Source organism: Dipodomys merriami, unplaced genomic scaffold, assembly GCF_024711535.1.
Source record: "Dipodomys merriami isolate MVZ:Mamm:240054 unplaced genomic scaffold, mDipMer1.0.p SCAF_6, whole genome shotgun sequence".
In the NCBI taxonomy this organism is placed as follows: domain Eukaryota; kingdom Metazoa; phylum Chordata; class Mammalia; order Rodentia; family Heteromyidae; genus Dipodomys; species Dipodomys merriami.
Window position 1 is genome coordinate 366271 of NW_027206179.1, and position 6717 is coordinate 372987.

Here is a 6717-nt window from a genome sequence, read left to right on the forward strand (position 1 = left end):
CCCCACGCACCCCTGCCCCCGCAAAAGTTGTAAAGTTCGTTTTTTCGACATAACGACTTGTACATCTCATTGCTGCAATGCGTCCACCTGTATCCTTATTTAAACAATTTGTTTTTTTCCCTTCCCCTCCACAAATTATATCAACATCAAATACAGTGAAAACAGGGGTTATATCGTGGGGGAGGGACATACAACGCAACAAAGAAATCATCTTATAAATATGTTAGAAACAATTGCAAGAAAGAAAAAAACATTTGAATCCTTATCTTGGGGTTCATTTTGCCTAACAACTTATCTGACCGTTTCGGCTTGACTCAGACATATACTAGTTATTGCAAATAAGGGAAACCATGGGACCTGTTTCTTTGGGCCTGGTTTACTTCACTTAATATAAATTTTTCCGCTCTTGGACATGTAAAATTTTTTAAAATTATCTTTAAGGGGTTTTACAAAGAAGTTCCCATTCTACAAAACAGTATATGAATACAAAGTGTCTGATAGATAAAATAACATTGTCACCCATCCCTCCCAACCCATCCCTTCTCTCACTTTTCTTCTTTTTTTAATTGAGATTAGGTGATTACATAACTTTCACATATTTTGCAGTATTGTGGAATACAGATACTTAGTTAAAGTCACAAACACATTTTAACCTTCACGAGGCAAATGGTCTTTATCATGGTCTATAAAGTTTGTGAGTTCTATGAGCTTTGACAATACAATTATTTCTTCCACAGCAGATGATATTTACATTTCTTTCCTTTTGCTGAGTGTAAGTGTTCCCTCTTTCCCTCTCATTCCTCCCTTCCCATCTCTGTCTTTGGTTTGCTTAGTTGATTTCCATCGATGTCCAGGGCAGGTGATGGGCCCCTCTATTGTATGTTTTCCCGATTGGACGTATTTTCTTTTTTTTTTTTGGTCGGTCGTGGGGCTTGAACTCTGGGCCTGGGCGCTGTCCCACAGCTCTTCAGCTCAAGGCGAGCGCTCTACCACTTGAGCCACAGCGCCACTTCCGGTCTTCTGGTGGTTTATTGCATGCCCGGGCTGGCTTTGAACCGCGATCCTCAGATCTCAGCCTCCTGAGTAGCTAGGATTACAGGCGTGAGCCACCAGCGCCCGGCAGATTGGACGTATTTTTATTTCTTAAATTTTGTGTTCCAAGCTGCTTCCCCTTCAACTTCACAATAGTCTTGCCTTTATTATACTCCTGATTGACTTCTGATAAATCTACGCATTTAATCCAGATTGGGCGAAGACAATATTTTCTTTGCTGCCAAGCGAAGCGGGGTTTAGTTTAGATTGAGAAAGGAGTAATCCCAGGCACGCCCCCTCCCCCCCAGGCCTTGAGTAATTGGGTAATTCCCGAGCGCCACGCCCCCTTATGGTGTACCATGCCCTGTCCTGCCCCTCGACAAACCACGCCCGCCTCTGAGCCACGCCCCCGCCGCTGAGCCACGCCCCCGCCGCTGAGCCACGCCCCCCTGTTTCTCAACTACCTTGGGGATACCCGCCAAGGCTAAATAAATTGGGAGGCTGCAACAAGCCAGTCCCCAGGGAGAGGCAGGACGCTTGCTCTGGGGAAGCAGGTGGGAGGCGGTAGATCTCAGAGTAATCAGATCATTTAAGATTAGTTATTGAGAATTCAGAAGCTATCTGAGTCTTGTTGAAAGCTCCCTGGAAATAGTCCATCCTCCTCCTCACCAGCCTTACAGTTCACCACCACCATCCCCTTCTCTCCCCGCCCCCCCCAAAAAGGATCAAATTTTAACGGCAGAAAATATCAGCGAGTCCTAAAGTACACCCACCAGCTCCGATTAGCAACAGTTAACATGTGTCATGCTGACTTCATTCAATCTAGGTGGCTTAAAGATCTAGATGACTGAAAACACACCCACCCAAAGAACTCAAAGGATAAAAAGGATGCTCGGGTACCCGTGCTTGGCCAGCCAGGGAACAACCAGAATTTTCTTCCAGCGGGGCAAGCAAGTGAACTTGGCCAACCACCTTTCAAAAGTGCTTGAGCAGGGCTGGCAAGGTGGCTCAGTGGTGGAGTGGTCGCCTGGCATGCATGAGGCCCTGGGTTCAATTCCTTAGCACCCCATAAGCAGAAAAAGCCAGAAGTGGTGTGGTGGCCCAAGTGGTAGAGCGCTAGCCTGGAGGTGAAGAGCGCAGGGACAGCGCCCAGGCCCAGAGTTCAGGTCCCACAACCACCACCAACAACAACCAAAAAAAAAAAAAAAAAATGCTTGAGCATTCATAAAACACTGGAAAATTCCCCTCAGGCTAAGTAGGCCACCAGTAGCTCATACCTGTAATCCTAGTCACTCAGGAGGCTGAGATCTGAGGATCCAGGTTCAAAGCCAGCCCCACACAAGGAAAGTTCCTGAGACTTTTATCTCCAGTTACTTTTTTTTTTTTGGGGGGCCTGAACTCTGGGCCTGGGCGCTGTCCCTCAGCTCTTCAGCTCAAGGCTAGCGCTCTACCACTTGAGCCACAGCGCCACTTCCGGCTTTTTTCTTTTTGCTTATGTGGTGCTGAGGAATCGAACCCAGGGCCTCATGCATGCAAGGCAAGTGCTCTACCACTGAGCCACCTTCCCAGCCCTCCAGTTACTTTTATCTCCAACTAGAAGTGGAGCTAAGTGATAAGATGGAAAAAGCTCAGGGACTGCATCTCCGAGGCCTGAGTTCCAGCCCTAAGACTGGCATGAAGGAAAGAAAAGGAAGAAAATGCTCTTCACCTTGGCCAGGAAGGGTGACAAATGAATTGATGGGGCTCCCCTCCCTGCTGCAAGTTTTCCCTAAGCCACACCCCTGACCCCCAATGGGCACTTTTTTTTTCTTTTCTTTGAGACAGGGTCTTGCTACATAGAACTAATGAACTTTCCATAGTCTTGGCTGGACACAGACCAGGCTAGCACCATCAGATGCTCTGTAATTAAGTTAACCAGAGCCTTCTTCACTTTCAAATCCTTAACATTGAGTTAGGATCATGGGACCTTGGCCAAGAGTACTGGACTCTAAATACTACAACTAAAATTACATCTAGTGGTTGTTCATTTCTCCCTTCCCTAAAACACAAGAAGGGGCAGAATCCCCCTCCCCCTGCCATTGGAAACACACACACACATAAACACACACACACACACATACACACTAACAACAGCTTAACAAGAAATGGGATCTTAGGGCTAGGAAGGTGGTTCAGTGGTAGAGTGCTTGTCTTGCATGCATAAGGCCCTGGGTTCGATTCCTCAGCACTTCATAAGCAGAAAAAGCCAGAAGTGGTGCTGTGGCTCCAGTGGTAGAGCACTAGCCTTGACCTGAAGAGCTGAGGGATAGTACCCCGGCCCTAAGTTCAAGCCCCATGACCTGCAAAGAAAAAAAAAAGAAATGGGATCTTTTTTCTCACAAAGAATTTTTTTTTTTTACTTTTTTTTTGTCAGTCATGGGGCTTGAACTCTGGGCCTGGGCTCTGTCCCTCAGCTCTTCAGCTCAAGGCTAGCGCTCTACCACTTGAGCCACAGCACCACTTCCGGTTTTCTGGTGGTTTATTGGAGATAAGAGTCTCACGGACTTTCCTGCCTGGGCTGGCTTTGAACTGTAATCCTCAGATCTTAGCCTCCTGAGTAGCTTGGATGACAGGTGTGAGCCACCAGCGCCCGGCTTTTTTTACTTTCTTTTGCCCCTTTCCTTCCTTTTCTCTCTCTTTCCTTCTTTCTCTCTCTCTTTCCTTCCTTTCTCTCCTTCCTTAGTTCCTTCCTTCCTTCTTTCCATCTTTCTTCCTTCCTTCCTTCCTTTCTCTCTCTCTCTCTCTCTCTCTCTCTCTCTCTCTCTCTCTCTCTCTCTCTCTCTCTCTCTCTCTCTCTCTCTCTCTCTCTCTCTTTCTTCATCTCAGACTGGGTCTTGAGCTCACTACCTGGCTCTTTCACTTCTTGGCTAGCGTTCTACCAATGGAACCATTGCTGCAAACCCTCTCTTGTGTTTTTCTGAGACAAGATCTCCAGTGTGCAGTCTAGGCTGCCCTCCAACTTCAGATCCTCTTGCCTCAGCCTCCAGAATGCTAGGGTTACAGGTGTGCACCCCCACCCAGAGGAGGCAGGCAGAATGTACCCTAGAGTAGAAATAAGTCCAGTGATCACACACGCACATGAACAGCCAGAGAAAACTTGGTCCAGACACAGAGAAATACACTGTCTTCAGATTGAACTACAGCTGGAATATAATTAAGGAGGAAATGGTAGCTCCGCTGAATGTTTTTGCAGTGCTGGAGATGAAGCCTTGAGTTTCAAGCATGGCCTGGACTGACTTTTTTTTCTTTTTTGGTTAGTTTTTATTTTTGTTCATTGTGGGGCTTGAACTCTGGGCCTGGGCGCTGTCCCTCAGCTCTTCAGCTCAAGGTGAGCGCTCTACCACTTGAGCCACAGCGCCACTTCTGGCTTTTTCTGTTTTTGTGGTGCTTCATGCATGCTAGGTGAGCACTCTGCCACAAAGCCACATTCCCAGCCCTCTGGTCAGGATTCTTTAAAGAATATCGTAAAACAACAACCACCACAACCTGTACATCTGTTAGGTATCACAAGACATCTAGATCTGGAGATGGAGAGAATGGCTGAGGTGGGTTGTGTACAGACCTATGTTCATGCAAAAGCACTGAAGTCAAAACCGGCTCAGCACATTTGAGAAATAAATATTATTCAAAAGAAGGGAAGCAGGGCCACCGCTATTAACATCAGGGCCTGAAGTTCTCATTTAAACTGGTCTAACTGGAAAAAAAGGGGGCACTGCTCAGGAGGCTGAAATCAGAGGATCACGGTTCAAAGCCAGCCTGGGGAGGAAAGTCTGTGAGCCTCTTAACTCCAATGAACTACCAGAAAACAGGAAGTGGTAGAGCACTTGCCTTGAGCTGAAGAGCTCAGGGAGAGCACCCAGGCCCAGAGTTCAAGCCCCACGACTGACCAAAAAAAAAAAAAAAAGGGGGTGGTGGTGGAAGCCTTAGCAAGACTTGATGGAAAGTCATTACCAAGTAGGTAACCAGCCAGTGCAAATGCCCAGTGGTTAAAAGACAGACAGGAAGACTGGAGGAGTAATGAGAAGGCCAGGAAAGGTGGGCAGGAGTGGGAGGGAAGAATGGAAAGAAGACCACTTTGCTGCCCAGAGGATGGGTGAGAAACTTTTGCTAGATTATTAGGAACCGAGAGCCAGTTTTTCCCCCAGGACAGAAGAGTGTTGGTGAGATTCGATTCCAAGGCCTGGACTAGAGAAGGACTATAGAAATGACTGGGATATAGCCCTATGATTGCATTTTGTTGATATTGCACACTTAATCCCTTATCCCTTACCCCCCTCTTTTAAGCCCCAGAATGCAACTCTCTGCCCAGTGCCACCAAACTCTCCAGAGCACATGGACTTCAATGCTCACCCGAGTGAATGGATGCGGGAAGGCGGGGAGCCAGCCTCTGGCCCGGTTCCCCAGCTCGGCCCCAGGAGGGCAGCCTGGAACCTGACAGCCCAGGGAGGAGGAGGACTTGTCTCTGGGCGAGGTGATGGGCTTTTGTTGTTGTAGTTGTTTTGATTATTCTTTTTTTCCTGTGTGAGGTGGCAGGGAGAGTCACATGCCCGACAGGTGGTCTCTGGCTGCCTTGGGGCTGTGGAAGAGAATAGATTATGCGGATTCGAGGCTGGCAGGTCAGTAATAACTATCTATCTATCTATCTATCTATCTATCTATCTATCTATCTATCTATCTATCTATCTACCTACCTACCTATCCACCTATCTATCTATCTATCTATCTATCTATCTATCTATCTATCTATCTATCTATCTGTCTGTCTGTCTGTCTGTCTGTCTGTCTGTCTGTCTGTCTGTCTGTCTGTCTATCTAGTTGGTCGGTAAATTGTCCCTCTGTCTAATCTAAATATCTATTTCTCATCTATGTTTAGGTTAAACCCTGCAAAGATGTCCAGAGGGAAAAGGGAGAAAGCCCCGCCCCTTGGTTGCCAGGGCAACCAGCACCACGCAGGGCCGTGGGAAAGTCCTGGGCCCGCGTTGGGGAGGCGCCGCTGCGCAGGGCCCCGGGGCCGGGGGCAGGGGTGGGGGTTCCGGGGTGGGGGCCGGGGTGGGGGTCCCGGGGTGGAGGTCCCGGGGTGAGGGGCCGAGGTGGGGGGCCGGGGTGGGGGGCCGGGATGGGGCGTCGGGGTGGGGGGCCGGGGTGGGGCGTCGGGGTGGAGGGTCCTGGGGTGAGGGTTAGCTCTCATTAGAACTTTTTTTTAGGGGGGGAGGGTGCAGGGTTCCCACAAACCGAACAAACTGCACGGACGGGAGACTCGGGCCACCCCGGGTGACAGCGAGCCCCGGCATCATCCCCCCGACACGGACGGATAGCTCGTTTAGGGGTTCGGGGCTCCCCGGAGGCTCGGGGCGCTGGGAGTTGAGCTTGCGCCGGTCTCCAGGTCGCGGGGGGGAGGGGGGGAGGGACACCTCTCCACCGTCGATTACGAGGCGGCCCCGGGAAGCGGCCGTCCTAGGGATTCCCGCGGGCTCTAACGGGGTCCCCCTCGGGCGGGGGCCGCGGTGATTCTGGGGTTCGGTGGGAACCGCGGGACCCCGCGCAGCGCCGGGGGCCGCCCAATCCCCGCCCCTCAGGGAAGCCCCGCCCCCGACGGGGCCACGCCCTCCACCGGGGCGCCCCGCCCCCTCCCCGGGCGCCGACCTC

The 6717-nt window shown here is 50.1% G+C and overlaps 1 long non-coding RNA gene across 1 annotated transcript; it reads right to left on the reverse strand.

Moving 5' to 3' along the window:
• Nucleotides 1–545: 545 nt before the first annotated feature.
• LOC138813769 (uncharacterized) lies at nucleotides 546–6451 on the reverse strand. Its single transcript, XR_011367861.1, has 3 exons — nucleotides 6304–6451; nucleotides 5422–5647; nucleotides 546–1270 (listed from the first exon to the last, which is right to left on the reverse strand). It is a non-coding gene; the product is annotated as an uncharacterized lncRNA (long non-coding RNA).
• Nucleotides 6452–6717: the final 266 nt, after the last annotated feature.